This window comes from Poeciliopsis prolifica, unplaced genomic scaffold (assembly GCF_027474105.1).
Source record: "Poeciliopsis prolifica strain line A6 unplaced genomic scaffold, Auburn_PproV2 SCAFFOLD119, whole genome shotgun sequence".
Classification (NCBI taxonomy): Eukaryota; Metazoa; Chordata; class Actinopteri; order Cyprinodontiformes; family Poeciliidae; genus Poeciliopsis; species Poeciliopsis prolifica.
This window is the reverse complement of record NW_026562494.1, coordinates 260,545-280,474: the sequence shown is the minus strand read 5'-3', so window position 1 is coordinate 280,474 and position 19,930 is coordinate 260,545. Positions and strand designations below refer to the sequence as shown.

The 19,930-nt window shown below is 39.2% G+C and overlaps 2 pseudogenes; both read left to right on the top strand.

The window, feature by feature from the left end:
* The first annotated feature begins 555 nt into the window (after positions 1 to 555).
* On the top strand, positions 556 to 8,174 carry LOC129354793 (NLR family CARD domain-containing protein 3-like; annotated as a pseudogene).
* A 1,617-nt stretch (positions 8,175 to 9,791) lies between these two features.
* On the top strand, positions 9,792 to 17,331 carry LOC129354794 (NLR family CARD domain-containing protein 3-like; annotated as a pseudogene).
* Positions 17,332 to 19,930: the final 2,599 nt, after the last annotated feature.

Sequence of the window (19,930 nt, the reverse complement as noted above, 5' to 3'; positions counted from 1 at the left end):
GTAAGAAGAGATCTGCTGCTTCGTTGTTCCATCTGGAGCTTCAGCATCTGAAATATTCAACAATACAACATCACCTGCAGCCATCAGCTGTGTTTTTGTGACAGAGTCCTCCTCAGTACTGAGCCCCCCTCCTCCATTCTTACTAAATATATGACGTCAGCACCTGTTGCCATTTTGTTTTTGTTTGTTTTGTTGGTTTTCTTACATGTTTACAACAAATAAAGAGATTTTAATTATAATAATAACTTATTCTCTGTGATGCTCAAATAATTTGGCGTCTTTGTAATTTTACTGTGAAAATCTCAGCCTTACTGTTTAATATTGTGAAATTTCACTGACCTGGACGTTTGTTTTGTTTTATTCTTAGAATCATCTTCCTGATGTTTGAAGGTTTTCTCTTCTGACTTCACAACACTGGGTCAACATTCAGGCACAGATTTATGAGGAGGAAATCTGTGTTTTTGTGACAGAGTCCTCCTGAGTTTATAACCCTCCTCCTCAAATCTGTGTTTCCTCCTCAGTTGAAGGTAGAAGTGAGCTGATCTAAAGAGCAGCATGGACCAGGGTGAAGACCGAGAAGATAAAAAGGACAAAGTTCCTTCTATTAAACTCCTCAGGTTGGAGAACATGGAGAGCAGAGTCAAGTTCAGAGGTGACACGACCTTCTCTCATTGTCCAGGAGCCTCATGTAGAAACACTGAGCATGCATATAAAATCTGCATCTCTATATTTTACACACAACTCACCTAATGCAAAGATGAAAGTGTGCTGTATTGCAGTTTTTTTCTTAAAAAACAACTACAGAACATCAAAACTAAATATTAAATACACTGAAATCTGATTCATATCAGTCTTACTTAGTCCCAGTGTTTACATGATTTTAATCTCTTATGTAAATAATTAACCTGAACCACATTTAGCCTCATAACACAATGCAACAAACTTTAGAAAATGATGGGAAAACCTCAATTAGATTCAGCAAATTCCCTCCAGTTTGTAACATTTTGCTGTAAATGTGCAAACTCTCAGTATGAAAGCTGGACACATTTTACATGAAGCCCCTGGACTCTTCTCCATATCAGAGTTCAGCTCACATATCAACTAACTAACTAACTTCATTCACAGGAATCCACCAGAACCAGAACCCAGCTGTGTGTCTTTAAAGAGTGATTTTTCAATGGACAAGGGTATTGATTTTAAAGCATCAGCAGAAAGGTGAGCTCTACCTGTCCCTCAATCTGTTTCATTCTGTAGTCTCACTACTCTCTGCTTTAATATAATATACTATGATTATAATAGTATGTCAGTAATGCAACATTTGAAATAAAGATGGAGTCAAATGATCAATATTAATTTCCAGTCAGTAAAAAAAAGCCAGAACCATTTCCTCCAGGATATATAAAATATAATATCATGTTTTGTAAAACATCTTCAGTTTCTAGTGATTGCTAGTTATGTTAAAAATGTTATGATGTATGTATTATGTTGTGTATTGCATGTGTTTTAGAAAATGATCCAGAAAAATTTAAGAATTTTACAGCTTTTTATTCTGAGTCTTGTGGTAATTTGTAGGACACAAATGACTGGTCCTCAGTAACCATCAGAATCAACTATCAGTTATTCCTGGTTCCTCCACAGAGTGGACCAGCATGGCTCAGAGGTTCCCATTGGTCCGTCTGAACAGCAGCATCAAACACAGCTGGACTCCATATTTATGGTCTGAACATCAGTTCTATTCACTGATCTTCAGTCTGTTATTTGTCCAACATGGACCTGGTGTTGGTCTCCTGTTTGAAGAGTCTTTTATTTTTTATTCTGTTCCAGCTGCTGGAAGAAGACATTGTCACTTTTGTGAAGAACGAGCTGAAAAAGATCCAGAAGGTCCTGAGTTCAAGTGACTCAGATTTTCAGAGTCAGAAGGAGGATGAGGAGATGTTGGAGGATGAGGATGAAGAGCAAAGGAGAAACAGTAAAGATGCTTTAGTGAAGATCATCCTGAACTTCTTGAGGAGGATGAAGCAGGAGAAGCTGGCTGACCGTCTGCAGAGCAGTAAGAGGATTTCTCCTACACATAAATCTGCACCATGTTGTAATAATCTGAGAAGGAATTATTACTTGAAATCAGAATTAAGAGCACACAGCTGGGTCCTCTGGAAGCTGTTAGCTAACATTTCCTCAAGTATTTTTATAAATTCCTGCAATGGTCTCCGTAGACCACAGCTACCACAACACTGAATCTGGTGTGAACACATGTTCTCCATTAATCTAAATGGAGAACTCAAGTAAAACTCTGGAGTTTCACAGTTGATTGGACAGTAAATACTTTATCTATTGATTAATCACCACAAAGGTGTATACATTTTATGTTTTGACTTTATTAGTGTCAGTAGTTCAATACCATGACATGAACCCAGCAAAGGTAGTTTGCAAACCGCCGAATCAGCAATATCTACACAACCTTAATTAGTGTTTATCTTTTGTGAAATGAATATTTAGGAAATACTGAATATTCTAATAAAATGGAATCTGGTTCAGTTTATTTAGCTGTAAATAAAGAAGTATTTTTTTAGTATTTTTAGTATTTCATAAATAAATTGAACCAGTTTATTTATGAAAACATAGAATGAAAACTTCTATGTAGAAATTATCACTAATCTTTTATTTTGTTCATTTAGAGCTTGTTCCCTCAGCTTTCCATCTAAACATTACATCTAAACATCGTCCTCAGCCGCAGCTTTATCTAGGTTTTTATATTTGTTTACGTCTTTCATCAGCTTCTGTTCTGATTTCACAAATTCAGAGTCTTCTGTTATGTGCATGCATAACTTAAAATCCTCAATGAAGACAAAGTTCCAGTGTGTGTTTGAGGGAATCGCTAAAGCAGGAAGTCCAACCCTGCTGAACCAGATCTACACTGAGCTCTACATCACAGAGGGAGGAACTGGAGAGGTCAACCAGGAACACGAGGTCAGACAGATTGAAACAGCAAACAGGAAACAACACAGACCAGAAACAACAATCAGAAGAGAAGACATCTTTAAAGTCCCACCTGGAGGAGATCAACCAATCAGAACAGTGATGACAAAGGGAGCGGCTGGCATTGGGAAAACAGTCTTAATACAGAAGTTCACTCTGGACTGGGCTGAAGGCAAAACCAACCAGAACATTGAGTTCATATTTCCATTCACCTTCAAAGAACTGAATTTACTGAGAGAGAAAAAGTTCAGTTTGGTGGAACTGATTCACCATTTATTTCCTGAAACCAAAGGAATCAGCAGCTTTGAATCGTTCCAGGTTCTGTTCATCTTTGATGGTCTGGATGAAAGTCGACTTAGTCTGGATTTCTACAACAATCTGATCCTGACTGATGTTACAGAGTCCAGCTCACTGGATGTTCTGCTGACAAACCTCATCAGGAAGGAACTGCTTCCCTCTGCTCTCCTCTGGATAACCACACGACCTGCAACAGCCAATCAGATCCCTGCTCAGTGTGTTGACATGGTGACAGAGGTCAGAGGGTTCACTGACCCCCAGAAGGAGGAATACTTCAGGAAGAGATTCAGCGATAAAGAGAAGGAAAACAAGATAATCTCCCACATAAAGACATCAAGAAGTCTCCACATCATGTGTTACATCCCCGTCTTCTGCTGGATCACTGCTACAGTCCTGGAGGATTTACTGGAAACCAACAAAAAGCAGTACTCCCAAAGACTCTGACTGAGATGTACATCCACTTCCTGGTGGTTCAGACTAAAGTGAAGAAGATCAAATATGATGGAGGATCTGAAACTGATCCTCACTGGAGTCCAGAGAGCAGGAAGATGATTGAGTCTCTGGGAAAACTGGCTTTTGATCAGCTGCAGAAAGGAAACCTGATCTTCTATGAATCAGACCTGACAGAGTGTGGCATCGATATCAGAGCAGCCTCAGTGTATTCAGGAGTTTTCACACAGATCTTTAGAGAGGAGAGAGGTCTGTACCAGGACAAGGTGTTCTGCTTCATCCATCTGAGTGTTCAGGAGTTTCTGGCTGCTCTTCATGTTCATCAGACCTTCATCAACTCCAGTGTTGATCTGATGAATGAAGGTCAAACGTCCAAGAAATCCACAATTTTAAAGAATCCAAAATTAACTCAGCTCCACCAGAATGCTGTGAACAAGGCCTTGCAGAGTCCAAATGGACATCTGGATTTGTTCATTCGCTTTCTTCTGGGACTTTCACTGCAGACCAATCACTCTCTTCTAAAAGGTCTAATTTCACCAACTGAAAGTACAACCAGTCAGGAAACGGCCCAGTACATTAAGAAAAGGATCAGTGAGAAGTTTTCTGTAGAGAAAAGCATCAACCTTTTCCACTGTCTGAATGAACTGAATTATCATTCTCTAGTGGAAGAGATCCAACAGTCTCTGAGTTCAGGACGTCACTTCAAAGAAAAACTGTCTCCAGCTCAGTGGTCGGCTCTGGTCTTCATCTTACTGTCATCAGAAAAAGATCTGGATGTGTTTGACCTGAAGAAATACTCAGCATCAGAAGAGGTTCTTCAGAGGCTTCTTCCCCTTGTCAAAGTCTCCACAAAAGCTATGTGAGTTTTATTTCAAATACACCATCTTGTCAGGAAGAAAGAAAAACAACTAAAGCAATTTGTGTCTCTGTCTTTTCAGACTGAGTGGTTGTGAGCTCTCAGAGCGAAGCTGCGAAATGTTGGCAGTTATAGGTGATCGTTGGTCAAGTCTACGAGAGTTAGATCTCAGTAACAATAGACTGATGGATTCAGGAGTGAACCTGCTGTGGTCTGGACTGGAGAGTCAGGACCTGCAACTGGAAGCTCTCAGGTTAGTGTATTGAGTGTCTATGAACACATGTTTATAAATATTTGTCACAATTATCAAGGGCAACCTCACAGATTAATTGATTAGCAGCCAGCCTGGGTCTCGATAGTGTCCTTAGTGTCTTCATGGCAAGTAAGATAAGACAACAAATGTTATGGTCCTTCATCTAGATTGTTTAATCTTTCAAAGAGTGTCTGTTACCTGAGACCAATTTTCCAAACACTACCAGGTCTGACATCACAACAATGGGACCCCTCCATCTTGTAATGGTGGTCACTCAGAGAGTTAAGATGATTTAAGGAAACTCAAAAATGTTTCCTACTGGAGACCAGTTACATAATGTCTTATTGTTGTATTACACTCTCAAGTTGTGATACTGACCTACATTATATTTAGTCAATTGCATCAGATGCAAAACATGATTGGCTTTACTTCCAGCCAAAGTGCAACTTAAATATTACCCAGTTAAACCAGAAAGAGTTTCTTTCTTGCTTGCTTACTTTTTTCTTTGATTTAATGTTGTTGTTGTTTTTTTTTTGCAGACTCAGCTTCTGTGACCTGACTGGTAAAAGCTGTGAGAGTTTGGCTTCAGTCCTCAGCTCCAGTCCTCCAGCCTCAGAGAGCTTGACCTCAGTAACAATGACCTGCAGGACTCAGGAGCAAAACTTCTGTCTGCTGGACTGAAGAGTCCAAACTGTAAACTGGAGATACTAAGGTTAGGATGCACCGTCAATGCTTACAGGGACAACTGTGATTTTTAGTAAGATTTATTTATTTTTGGTTCTGATTTTATTTTAGAATATTAGACATGTAGGGATACATAACACTGTAAATGTATGCCATTGGTCTCAGGATTTAATGAGACAAATGACATAAAACAGGTTCTCGTGTGTGCCAGTTGTCCATTCCTTCAGAGATTCAGATCACCATCAGACAAACTGGTTTATATTGCCATCTGGTCGGTAGAAGGAACAGGGGCTGCAATCACCTGAAATTCACTAATATCACCTCTCAAAACTCTTGGAGCTGCCTATTTTAATTGCTCAAACACCACACACATTGGAAAGCATGAAAACCCACAGTGGAAACTGCAGATGCTAACATCTGTAACCTGTTTTGGGGGAACAGCCTTGTCAGCTCCAAGAAAAAACATGAGCTTCTGGATTGGCTGCTTTGTAAATGGCAGCAACATGTTTGAATAGGTAGAGGTCTACTGTATGTGAAATGAATTTCAACAAAGCAGCAGATTTTACTTTTCTGCAAATGGATGGATGGATCAGGCCTGGAGCAGTTAAAAAGAAACACAATTACCTTCTGTTTCAAAGTGTTATGTATGATGTGTTTTGGGTGCCTGACATTCATGTTCTGTGTTTGCAGGTTGTCAGGCTGTCTGATCGCAGAGGACGGCTGTCTGTCTCTAGTATCAGCTCTGAACTCCAACCCCTCCTGTGTGGTAGAGCTGGACCTCAGCTACAACAATCCAGGAGAGAAAGCAGTGAAGTTACTGACAGAAAGACTGGAGGATCCACACTGTGAACTGGATATTCTCAGGTAAGGAGAGCACCAGACTGGCTTAACATCCAAACTTAAGTACAAATTCAGCCTAACTGGTGACTGGAAAGAGATTGCTCAACTGTTCATTTGAAAGAAATTGCAATAGTTTAATCGTCTCTGCCAAACCAATGCATATTGTGCATTTTACATTTTGCAAAGATATAAATTGGTAAATATGTTTAAATTTCTGAAGAATTGGCAATTGCTGTAATTCTGTGGATTGGTTGGAAAAACATGTGCCATTGTATCCCTCATAACTGGAGACAATTGACCAGTTCATTCTACTCAGTCATGAGGGCTGATAAATACAGTTATGGTCACTAATGGCAGCAGATAAACGTTTCCTGTAACAGTCTGTTGTTTATCTGCCATTTGCACATTCAGTTTGATCGATGGCGCTAAAACCTTCATCCTGGCTCTGATTGGTTGTTTTGGTACATTGTTTCAGAAAGCAATAGCAGCTCAGGGAGGCATTTAGGGAGCTGGGTTTTTAAAAAAAATAAGTTACATATTGCAGCCTTTAACAAAGAAGGCTGTTTTGTCATCCTAAGTTTTCCAGACACCTCTTGGCAAAGACATTTTTGGTTTAAAAAAGCTTCCTTTAGTCCTTGTAAAGTTATATGGAATTATGGTCATGGTACCTTTGATAAATGTAATTCCCTTTTTCTCATATACACATGGATACTGTAATATTCACTCTATAAATCATCTCCAGCCACAGTTTGTAGCAGTTTATATCAAACAATAACATTCTGACCTCCGACCTCACAGTTTGGAGCCTGTTGGTGTCCGATGGTTACAGAAAGACCTGAGGAAGTGTAAGTGTGTTTATCATTTGATTCAACAAAACAGCCCATATTCAGCCATCTTCAAACAGTCATGTTACTCATTCAGGAGTCATCCTCAGTGTCAATAAATGATCAGTAACTGCAGCTGAATTATGTTTGTTCTCTCCATCAGATTCCTGTCAACTTGCAATTGACATGGACACAGTGGGCAGAAGAATTAAACTGTTTGACAACAACAGGAAGGTGACACGTGTGGAGGATTTTCAGTCATATCCTGACCATGCAGACAGATTTGAATATCATCAGCTGCTGTGCAGAAATCGTCTCACTGGTCGTAGTTACTGGGAGGTGGAGTGGAGAGGAGACGTTAGAATATCAATGAGTTACAGAGGAATAAGAAGGAAAGGATGTGGTGAAGAAAGTGTGTTTGGGTTTAATAATCAGTCCTGGAGTCTGAGCTGCTCTGATCGTGATGGTTACACTGCTTGGCATAATAAGACAGGGACTCCCATCTTGTCCTCCTCCGTCTCTAACAGAGTAGCGGTGTATGTGGACTGTCCTGCTGGAGCTCTGTCCTTCTACAGAGTGTCCTCTGATTCGCTGATCCACCTCTACACCTTCAACGCCTCATTCACTCAACCTCTCTATCCTGGATTCGCATTGTTTGGTAATTCCTCAGTGACTTTGTTAAACATGTAAAGAGCTTCTGTCTGGGGAAAACTAACACATTGGAATAATCTGTCACAAACCCCTGAATTAGTTTATCTTGGATGTAATAATAATAATCCTCCCTAGTTCTGCATTTTGCATCAAGCAGATGGTGGTTTGGAGCAATTACTGAAATGCATGAACAGTGGCTTGCAAAAGTATTCACACCCCAAAACTTTTCCAGATTTTCACATTACAAACACAAATTTCACTGGAATTGAATGTGATAGTTTAATGGTCTACCATTGTTTGTTATATTTACTTTGAGCTTCATTTCCATTTATTCCATCAGATAATATTTCAGGTGTTGTTTGCTGTGTGATATTTTTGTCTTTGATTTCTCAGTAATGTGTTTTCCAGAAGCTTTTTTATCAGAAATGACTCCAACAGAGTCCATGGTGGGACCACAACCTCTCCTACAGTTTGCTTCCCTCCAAATATTCAGTGCAGAAAAACTTGGACATTAAGATTTTTCAATCACTACAAGAAAATACTAAAGCAGTGAGAAAATAGCTAAAACCAGGGCTGATTCCAGTTTCTCTATATTTGCTGTAACATTTAGTGCTGATAAGTTCTCCACATTATATTTATTGAAGTTTATCATCTGCAGTGCTGATTCTGACCTGAACATGAAGTCGTCTGTTCACTTTCAGACTTGGATGTAAAGCCTCTTGTTGTTTTAAGTTTTTCTTTAGTTGTGATGATTTCAGAATGAAAATGTGACTGAGCTTTAATTCTCTAAGACCTTTTTACTATTTATTTATGCATTATTTTACATCAGTATATACAATGAATCTGGGTTTTGAATATATTATTCCTATCACTTTGTTTTTCTTGCTTATGAAAAAATATGCAGTAATTGATCTTTTTATCTGTAAAATTAGAATGAAAATCTAAAACTAAACTCTTTATGCTTTACATAAATTCACATGAATGAGATGAATTTAAGAAAATTATTGCATCAAAAATTCTGTAAAAAAATTAAACTTATATGTAATCTGTTTCATACAGTACAGTTCTGATCTGTGTTTCTTCTAATAAAATTCATCTTTTATTTCTGCAGCAGAGTTTATTATGATCCAGTTTATTATTTCTGCAGCAGAGTTTATTATGATCCAGTTTATTATTTCTGCAGCAGTGTTTTCACTTCTTCCTCCTTCTTTCCTCTCATCACATCACATCTGCTTTAATCCCAAAACTAAACTGGATGCTTCATTCTGACAGTAAAGGGTTTGATAATTAACTGGACTCTTTGTTTTTGTCTCCGTCTGGTGGTTTATATGAACTGCATTTATTTCCTGAATCCTCTTCCCAGAAATCATGTGACTGGAAGGAAAGGAGGGGTCTGTTGAAACTTCCTGCTGGATCTGGTTTGAAATGTTGATGAATTTCTGCAGGTTTATCCTGGATTTGAGTTTTAAAATGAAATGTTTTCATGTGACTGTGATGCAAAGAGCTCCTCCTCCCTCTGGTTGTTGGTATTGCTACACTTCAGTCTCTTTAAGCACAATTCATCCTGATGACTCATGATAAACATTGAGCGTCAGATACTTTATTCTGAAAATCTACTTATCAACTAACTTCCTGCTGCAGTCTGAATTTCTTGAGTTCAGCATCTGTTAACATTTTCTGCTGTTGGTTTGAACTGTAAAATTAACCTGGTTACATAAGTTAATACTTTGCCACTGAATAAAAATGTTTTTAGTAAAAACTTGCAGAATTTCTTCAGATGTCTGAAAACTGAGAACTAAAAATAGTTTTCATGCAAAATGTATTATTTCTCATGTAAATATGTGAATCTGGTATCAAACATTAACTAGACATGAATTAATGATTAAATGTTTTCCTATCAAGTAATAAAGCGTATCAGCAGAAGCCACGCCCACTCCTCCTCTGTCCTGCTTTACTTTCACTTTAGAAAGTGACGCAGATGAAAATCCTCCATTAGAAGGTAATGTAGCATTTTCTATTTCCTGCTTAATAAAAGCAGATCATTGATCCCAGTAACAGACTGGAATCGGTTCTGCAGTCTCTCTTTCTGCAGAGTAAATTCGGACTGGGTCCGGGTTCGGACTGGGTTCTGGCTGGGTTCGGCCCAACATTCGCTGCAGATTAGCTGTGAGTCCGGTCCGCTTGGTTCCGAGTCAACATTTATTTGGACTCGTCTCAGTGAAGAAAGACCCGCAAATAAACCTGAACTGAAGCCAAGAGACTGGATCAGAACAGAACCGGGTCGATGTGACGCTTTGACGGACCGTTGATGACGTCATAATTTATAAAAACGTTATAATAACTAATATTGTGAAAAATATTTTTACCTGGTTCTGTTTACATTTTGCAGCTTAAGGTTAAAGTTGAGTTCTGGTAGAATCCAAACAGAACCGGTTCTGGTTCTGCTAGAACCGCTGACTGAACTCTGACCTGCAGGAGGAACTCTGAGGAATGAATATTCAGTTTTATTTCAGTCACAGTTCATCTGAACCCAGTTCTTCCTGCTGATCATCAATATTTGATAAGTTATTGATAGATGAGATCAATAACTGCTGGTTCTCCATGTGGGTTTGTTCTGCAGGGGAAACAGTGAAGCAGAACATGGATCTGAAGCAGCAAAGGTCAGTAATAAATGATCAATACTGAGGAAGAATCATTTCTGTTGCAGCTGATAGAAAAACAGAACTTCATGCAACTTTGCAAACATTTCTGTGTTTTTATTTATTGATGATTAGATGAAACAATCAACTGATGGGTCATTATTTATATCACTTTGTGGAAGTGACATTTCATTTACATCATTATTTGTTTAGAGATTTTATTCATTAACGAAATTGAACTTTTATATTAACAACCAATGTTTCTACAGGAATGAACCAGAACCAGAACCTGGACCAGAACCAGAACCGAGCCATGTGTCCTTCCAGAGTAACAAGTCAACTGGACGATTGATTGATTTTAAATCAGATGAACGTCCAGCAGCAAAGAGGTGAACTGGATCCAATTCAACAGTTTAAGAAGCTTTATTTTACCGTCAGCTCAGCTCTTCATCAGGCCTTTCTATGAAGAAACTGGTTATTGATCAGTGTCAATAACACTGATATAATTTGATCCAGTATTGTTGTGGATTTACATGCGTTTGCAGCTTTTCTCCATTTTCAGGATCATATTGCTGATTTATTCACAGGAGGAAACATGGACCAGAACCAGAACCGAGCCTGGTGTCCTTACAGAGTAACAAGTCAACTGGACGATTAATTGATTTTAGATCAGATCAATATTCTACAAAGAGGTGAGTGTGATTCATGTTAAATACTGAGATTAAAGTGATCATTTATGATTGATTGTCTCTGTGCAAACAGGAAACATTCAAACTGTCAACTATTCTCTGAATATCTCACTTTTAATAGCAGGAAATTCATCTTTGGTATTTTGTGTTTTTATATATATATGTATATTTAACGAGACAAGCCATTGTAAATAAATAAAGCTATTGATATCACTCTAATGATTAGAGTTCAGTGTTGGAATCGTCTTGTCAGGATTTGAGCAGGAGAAAATGAAGGAGTTAATCAAAGATCTCAGAGGTGAACAGGTGAACTCAAAGGTCAGGAGCTCCACACAGGTTAGACTGGCAACAACCAGGAAACAAAACGCAGCTGGGATTAAATACACAGGGAAGGTAATCTGGGGAACGAGGGGCAGCTGGGGACAATCAAGAGGCAATTAGGGCAACACAGAGACTCAACTGAACACAGAAACCGAAATAATTGACAGAAAAACCAAATCGTTACATCTTTAGTCACAATAACTGTAATGTGTTTGGATTGTAGGGATTAATGATTATCAGGCTGCATGATTTTATTGTTTTATGATTCTTTTCTATGTGGTTTCTGGAGCTGAAAGCAGCCGTTGTAGTCGACTCATTCTGAAACCGTCCAGAGGAGCAATGTGCAGGAACTGATAACGGTTGTTTCTCAACACCCTTAGAAATGCTGCCAACTTTCACATCCAACAGCTTTATCTGACTTTATCTAACTGTACGTCACAAAACACATTTTGTTCTTCAAAACCAGCACCAGCAGAACACAGAAACACAAACTAGTGGAAATAATGTGGTAAAAAATCAATTCAGGGAAAACAATTGAATTGGTAACAGCTGTACATTTGATCTAACATCAGATTTCATCAGGGGTCTGCTCCTGATTATTATTATTTTATTATGTACATGTTTCCCTAACATTATTATATTTATATATGCTGATGATGCACAGCTGTATTTTCTTTGTTACCAGATAAAATTGGCTTCAGTTTATTACAGAAGGTATTATTGGACCTGAAAGCAAACATTCTGGATCAGGAATGATCCAAAATATCTCTGTCCTTTATTCTATAAAGGACGGAGATGAAAAAAAATCCTTTAGATAAAAGTCTCTATTGTCTGTAGACAGTAGAGATTTTGGTCAAATTGTGGCCAGAGTTTCCTATCAAAAGACATCTGCTCCATGTTTATTTCAGTAGGTCAGATTATTGAGATGATGATTTTTAATCTGAATTAAACACAATGAAAACCTGACATGCCCAGAAAATGTTGGCTTCTTTTAATTAAGGTCTGAAAATGTCACTGATTCATTGAGCTTTTCCAAACAGCTAATAATGTTTAATCTGGCCTTTAATTCATGTTTTACTGTTTCTGTTTATGTCATATTAATGCTTTGCTGTTAGGCTCTTAATGTATATTCTTTTAATTTGAGTCAGATTGCTGCAACTTTTCTTAACCAAAGGAGCCGAACTAGAGAACCGATTCATAATCTTGGATCATAACTGGTTTAATCAGTTAGTATCGTAGAGAAACTAATTGTTCCTGGTTCCTCCCCAGCAGGGACCAGTGGAGCTCAGAGGTTCCCACTGGTTTCTCTTCACAGCAGCATCAGACACCACTGGACTCCATATTGACGGTATGGATGTTGGTTCTGTTCAGTCGCCTCCATGTTGGTTTTGTGGACCAAAGACCTTCAGTCTGTCCAACATGGACCTGATGTTTGAGTCCATGATTTCACTCTGACGTGTTTATCTCATATTCTGTTCCAGGAGCTGACAGAAAACATTTTTACTTTTGTAACAAAGGAGTTGAAGATGATAAAGAATGTTTTGAGTCCGGATGAGAAAGAAAGTTTAGAAAGTGAGAGCGAAGGTGAAGATGAGAGACAAAGAAACAGCAGAGAGGCATTTTTAAAGATCATAGTAAACACTCTGAAGAACATGGATCAGGACGGACTGGCCGACGTTTTACAAAGCAGTAAGACTTTCATAAACTTTTAAAATGTCCTAAAGAAAATATAAAGAATATTTTCAGATTCCCATCTTTCAATTCTGCATAGAGATTTAAACAGACTGAGGAGATGAAATACCATTAATAAAACATTTAGTCTATCAGACTCTGTCAACATTTGTATTAAAATTCCCCTCCATCATCACCTGATTAATTTATCTGATTAACTACAATTAATCAGATAAAAAAATCTAATCCAACAATTAAGACAAACTAGTTTATAACAATTAGGTGGTAATAATATAGAGGATCCAATGCATCAATCAATTTCTTGAAAACTAGGCTTACTTTAAAATAAAGAAATATTAAATGATAAATACACTAGCTATTAGTAACACTAGCCAGCATATTTCAGGTATTTTTTATCTATGGACATGAATATAAATATTTTTCAAAATATATGTAACACAAATATCTACATTTTTTGATTGGCTTTTGCCTTTGACCTGTATCTATTCTGTGTGTAGTGTTTTAGTTTCTTTATGTTTTTCTTTGGTAGATAAACAGATATGTCAATACAAATGTGACATTTATTTTTTTTCCACAAATCCAGGGTCTTCTGGTGTGTGCATGTATAACTTCAAATCTAACCTGAAGACAAAGTTCCAGTGTGTGTTTGAGGGAATCGCTAAAGCAGGAAACCCAGCTCTCCTGAACCAGATCTACACTGAGCTCTACATCACAGAGGGAGGAACTGGAGAGGTCAACCAGGAACACGAGGTCAGACAGATTGAAACAGCAAACAGGAAACAACACAAAACAGAAACAACAATAAAACTAGAAGACATCTTTAAAGTCCCACCTGGAAGAGATCAACCAATCAGAACAGTGATGACAAAGGGAGCGGCTGGCATTGGGAAAACAGTCTTAATACAGAAGTTCACTCTGGACTGGGCTGAAGGCAAAACCAACCAGAACATCCAGTTCATATTTCCATTCACCTTCAGAGAACTGAATCTGCTGAGAGAGAAAAAGTTCAGTTTGGTGGAACTGATTCACCATTTATTTCCTGAAACCAAAGGAATCAGCAGCTTTGAATCGTTCCAGGTTCTGTTCATCATTGATAGCTTGGATGAGAGTCGACTTCCACTGGACTTCCACAACAAGGAGATCCTGACTGATGTTACAGAGTCCAGCTCAGTGGATGTTCTGCTGACAAACCTCATCAGTAGGACACTGCTTCCCTCTGCTCTCCTCTGGATAACCACACGACCTGCAGCAGCCAATCAGATCCCTGCTCACTGTGTTGACATGGTGACAGAGGTCAGAGGGTTCACTGACCCCCAGAAGGAGGAATACTTCAGGAAGAGATTCAGAGATGATGAAGAGAAGGCCAGCAGGATCATCTCCCACATCCAGAAATCCAAAAGTCTCCACATCATGTGTCACATCCCCGTCTTCTGCTGGATCACTGCTACAGTCCTGGAGGACATATTTGAAGACCACAGAGGGAGGAGATCTGCCAAAGACTCTGACTGAGATGTACATCCACTTCCTGGTGGTTCAGGCCAAAGTGAAGAAGATCAAATATGATGGAGGATCTGAAACTGATCCTCACTGGAGTCCAGAGAGCAGGAAGATGATTGAGTCTCTGGGAAAACTGGCTTTTGATCAGCTGCAGAAAGGAAACCTGATCTTCTATGAACCAGACCTGACAGAGTGTGGCATCGATATCAGAGCAGCCTCAGTGTATTCAGGAGTTTTCACACAGATCTTTAGAGAGGAGAGAGGTCTGTACCAGGACAAGGTGTTCTGCTTCATCCATCTGAGTGTTCAGGAGTTTCTGGCTGCTCTTCATGTTCATCTGACCTTCATCAACTCTGGACTCAATCTGCTTGAAGAATGTGAGACAGAAGAAAAGAAATCAAAACTGGCTAATTTACATCAGAGTGCTGTGGACAAGGCATTACAGAGTCCAAATGGACATCTGGACTTGTTTCTGCGGTTCCTCCTGGGTCTTTCACTGCAGACCAATAAGAAACTTCTACATGGTCTCCAGACAGAAACAGAAAGATTCTTACAGGACAACAATGAGGAGACAGTTCAGTACATAAAGAAGAACATCAGCGACAATCTGCCTGTAGAGAAGATCATCAACCTTTTCCACTGTCTGAATGAACTGAACCATCGTTCTCTAGTGGAGGAGATCCAACAGTCTCTGAGTTCAGGACGTCTGTCCTCTGGTAAACTGTCTCCTGCTCAGTGGTCAGCTCTGGTCTTCATCTTACTGTCATCAGAAAAAGATCTGGATGAGTTTGATCTGAAGAAATACTCATCTCTAGAGGAGGCTCTAGTGAGGCTGCTGCCTGTGGTCAAAGCAACACAAAAAGCAGTGTAAGTTTACACAGAGAAATCTAGAGAAAACCTGAGTTTTGCTGTATCATTTTAGTGTAACATGATTTCTATTGTTTTAGGATGAATGGCTGTGATCTGTCAGAGAGAAGCTGTGAACCTCTGGCTGAAGTTCTGAGCAGTCAGTCCTCGAGTTTAAGAGAGTTGGACTTGAGTAACAACAATCTCAGGGATTTGGGGGTGAAGCTGTTGTGTGATGGACTGAAAGGTTCACAATGCATGTTGGAGATCTTAAGGTAAGGATAGTGACTGCTGTTCAGTGTTCTGTACTTTGTTGCTGTGTCTCAGTTTATTCAAAGACCAAATACAATTTGCTGTCATTGATATGATAATGAAACCTTTCGATAACTTGTTCCCACAAATGTTTGAAATTGTTTGCATCCTTTTTCCACCTGCAGCCTCTCAGGCTGTCTGATAACACAGGAGGGTTGTGTTTCTCTGGCCTCAGCTCTGAGCTGCAGCCTCTCCAACCTGAAAGCGTTGGACCTGAGCTACAACAACCCAGGAGATGCAGGAAAGAAGCTGCTGACAGGAGCAAAGAGGAAACCACAGTTCAAACTTACGTAAGGAGAATCAACAATCAGCTGTTATATTTGATAAGGAGGAAGAAGACCTGTAAACGTTTTCTTCTACCTTCATTGGACCTTTTGTTGTTGTGATCTGTGATGAACTAAGTTTGATGATCTAGCTATCTTAGCTGTGTCTCTCTATGTATAACAATGTGGCTCTAACCCTAAGGTTAGGGTTAGGGTTAGGTTTACCTCCTGAAAGAGATTGATGGTCTATGTCTCCCTCCTCCTGTCAGGATGGAGCCTGATGGGGCCCAGTGGTTGGAACCAGGTCTGAGGAAATGTAAGTGTCCCGTCACTCATTCAAGCATCACCATCCAAGGGTCAATAAATGATCTGTGTTTGTTTTGTCCATCAGATTCCTGTCAGCTCACCTTCGATGCAAACACAGTGAACAGGAAGCTGAAAGTGTCTGAAGACAACAGGAAGGTGACCCGTGTGGCGGATCTGCAGCCATATCCTGACCATCCAGACAGATTTGATGTTCGTCCTCAGCTCCTCTGTAAAGACGCTCTGACTGGTCGATGTTATTATGAGGTGGAGATCGGAAAAGGTGTTGATATATCGTTAAGCTACAGAGGAATTGGGAGGAAAGGAGACGGCAGTGACTGTCGATTTGGAATGAACGACATTTCCTGGAGTTTGATCTGCTCTGAGCGCCATGGTAACTGTCTCTGGAGCAATAAGTCGGGGACATCCATCTCGTCCTCCTCCGTCTCCAACAGAGTAGCGGTGTATGGACTGTCCTGCTGGAGCTCTGTCCTTCTACAGAGTGTCCTCTGATTCGCTGATCCACCTCTACACCTTCAACGCCTCATTCACTCAACCTCTCTATCCTGGATTCGCCGTCTTTTCTGATTCCTCTGTTTCTTTAACCTGAAGACCTGAGAAAACCTGTCCTCTCCTTCCTGCTTTTACTCGCTCAGCTTTACTGTTTCAGAGAACGCTAAAAGGAGAAAAAAGATGGATTTTACATTCAACAAATCGTAGCAGCTACTATTGTTGCACTGAGCTTGACTGTGGTTTGTGAAGTGTTGTTGGTGTTTGTCTCTTGCTGAAGACTGAACTGCTTCAGGCTCTTTAGAGAAACACCAAAATGTTTTCAGCTCATTAAGTGGAAACTGTTTAATCTTTTACATCCTCTTTCCCTGATGCATACATTCCCCTAAAACACTTTTTACATCCATGTTCTCTTTTTTGTTTTGTTCTTGTAAATGTTTTTCAAACTTTCATAATTTTTGCAATTATTTAGTTTTATTTTCCATAATCAATCTAAACTCTAATGTAACTTGAGAAAATGAACAGAATAGTAAATGGCGTGAAAAAGGAGTTATTAATCAGAAGTTTTTATATGATATATACTTACATAAATATTATGTTAGAAAGTCCTGTACAACTTACACAATTTCTATTTTTGTTTGTTTCTCTTTATCAGTAAATATGAGAGTCTATCAATGCATAATTATGTGAAATGTTGCCGTTTTCAACCATAATCCTTTATAATTTTCTAATATGTAAAAAAATTAATCCATGTGAAAACTTCACATTATCAACTATTTATTTTCAATTTATGAAAACTGCACTGAAATGAAGCGATTTATGGATGAATATTTTTAAATTACCTATAGATAATTATTCTCCTTGAATTGAATTTTCAGTTTCTTTACAAACTAACACTGGATTGATCAATGAGTCTCTTCTCACTCATTGATCACCTCTCCACCTTCAGCGCCTCATTCACTCATTCACTCAGCCTCTATCCTGGATTTGCAGTTTTTCTATTTTCTCTCTTTCTGTAGTCTGAAACCTTTTAACAAAATCTTCTTTTAAACACTTTTTACATTCATGTCCTCATTTTGTTTTGTTCTCATATTCTCAGCTATTTTTCTTTTACTTTCCCTAAATATCTGAACTCTTAAATGTAGTTTATTCAGGCAAAGTTGCTGTTCTATAGAACTGAAGAAAATGAAGTTTGTGATTTTTTATTTGTATGTGAACAAACACAAATAAAAAATGTTTGAATACAGTAAATCATAAAGTGTCATGATTTGAGTCTTTTCTGTGTTTATTTTGGGTTTTCGTGTCTTTCGGTGTCTTGTCTCCCCTTGATTGTTCCCAGGTGTGTCTCATTCCCTGATCACCCGCTGTGTGTTTAATGTATTTCTGTGTCTTTGTCCAGTGGTTTGTGCAGTCCCAGTCTGTCTGTGTTGTCCCAGTCTGTCTGCATTGTCCAGTCTGTCTGCATTGTCCAGACTGTCTGCGTTGTCCAGTCTGTGTGTTGTCCCAGTCTGTCTGCGTTGTCCAGTCTGTCTACGTTGTCCCAGTCTGTCTGCGTTGTCCAGTCTGTCTGCATTGTCCAGTCTGTCTGCGTTGTCCAGTCTGTCTGCATTGTCCCAGTCTGTCTGTGTTGTCCCAGTCTGTGTGTTGTCCCAGTCTGTCTGCATTGTCCCAGTCTGTGTGTTGTCCCAGTCTGTCTACGTTGTCCCAGTCTGTCTGCGTTGTCCAGTCTGTCTGCATTGTCCAGACTGTCTGCGTTGTCCAGTCTGTCTGCATTGTCCAGTCTGTCTGCATTGTCCCAGTCTGTCTGCATTGTCCCAGTCTGTCTGCATTGTCCAGTCTGTCTGCATTGTCCCAGTCTGTCTGTGTTGTCCAGTCTGTCTGCATTGTCCCAGTCTGTCTGCATTGTCCCAGTCTGTCTGTGTTGTCCCAGTCTCTCCCAGTTGCTACCAGTGTTGAGCTTTTGTCTTCTGCTCAGCTGATCTGCCTGGATTTTAGATTTAGAGTTTTCAGTTTTCTTCTTCTTATGTTTCTTCTTAAACTGCCATCATTTATCTCAACCTGAGTCTGCAGCATCCTGCCTCACCACCTACACACAACTTTATGACATAAAGAAGTTCCACAACTGCTAGTTTTGTTGATGTTTTTCTCTGTATGATTCAGTAAAATAATAATACATTTTCGATGCGTAATGATGCACAATGGGGCACATTGTGCATCATTACAATGTCCTCCATTGTGATGATGGAGTGCATCGATGACATCACTTTATCAATGCATGAACATTCTCATTGAATTGCTTTGTAACAGATTTGGTTCTGCAAGGAGCAACCAGAACTGGAGCCGCTGCAGCTTGTCCAACCATGGTGAGTCTGAACCACAGATTCTTCTTCTGTTTCACACACATAATTATTGTAAATTTGTTGTATATCATTTATCGAATAAAACATGCATTGCCTAAAGCAGGGTGTCAAAGTTCAGTCCTTGAGAGCCGCTGTTCTGCAGTTTTATGATGTGCCACACTACAAAAACCCTGGAATGAAATGGTTTAATTACCTTCTCCTTGTGTAGATCAGTTCTCCAGAGCCTTGCTAATCACCTAATTATTCTATCCAGGTGGTGCAGCAGAGACACATCTAAAAGCTGCAGGACACCGACCCTCCAGGACTGGATGTTGACACCTCTGGCCTAAAGGGTCGATGCTCTCTAGTGTCCCAAGTCGTACTGTGTTCAGTGAGCTGAACAGAAATATTCTTTGGAAAAGTCAAGCTCAAGTTTCAATAAATTCTCAATGGTAGTTTTGTGATCTGTTCATAGAAACAGATTCATTTTGAACTCAGCTGTAACATTTTAATGTACAACAGGAGGAACATGTTCCTATTGTGTTTCTGTAATTATTGAGAAATAATAGATTATTTCAGTTATGACTTCACAACTTCAGGATCATCTGTTGACACGTTTAAGAAGGAAATGATTGAAACGTAAGAGCAGGAAGCTGGTTACCAGCTTCCTGGTTGGCCTCCAATCCCC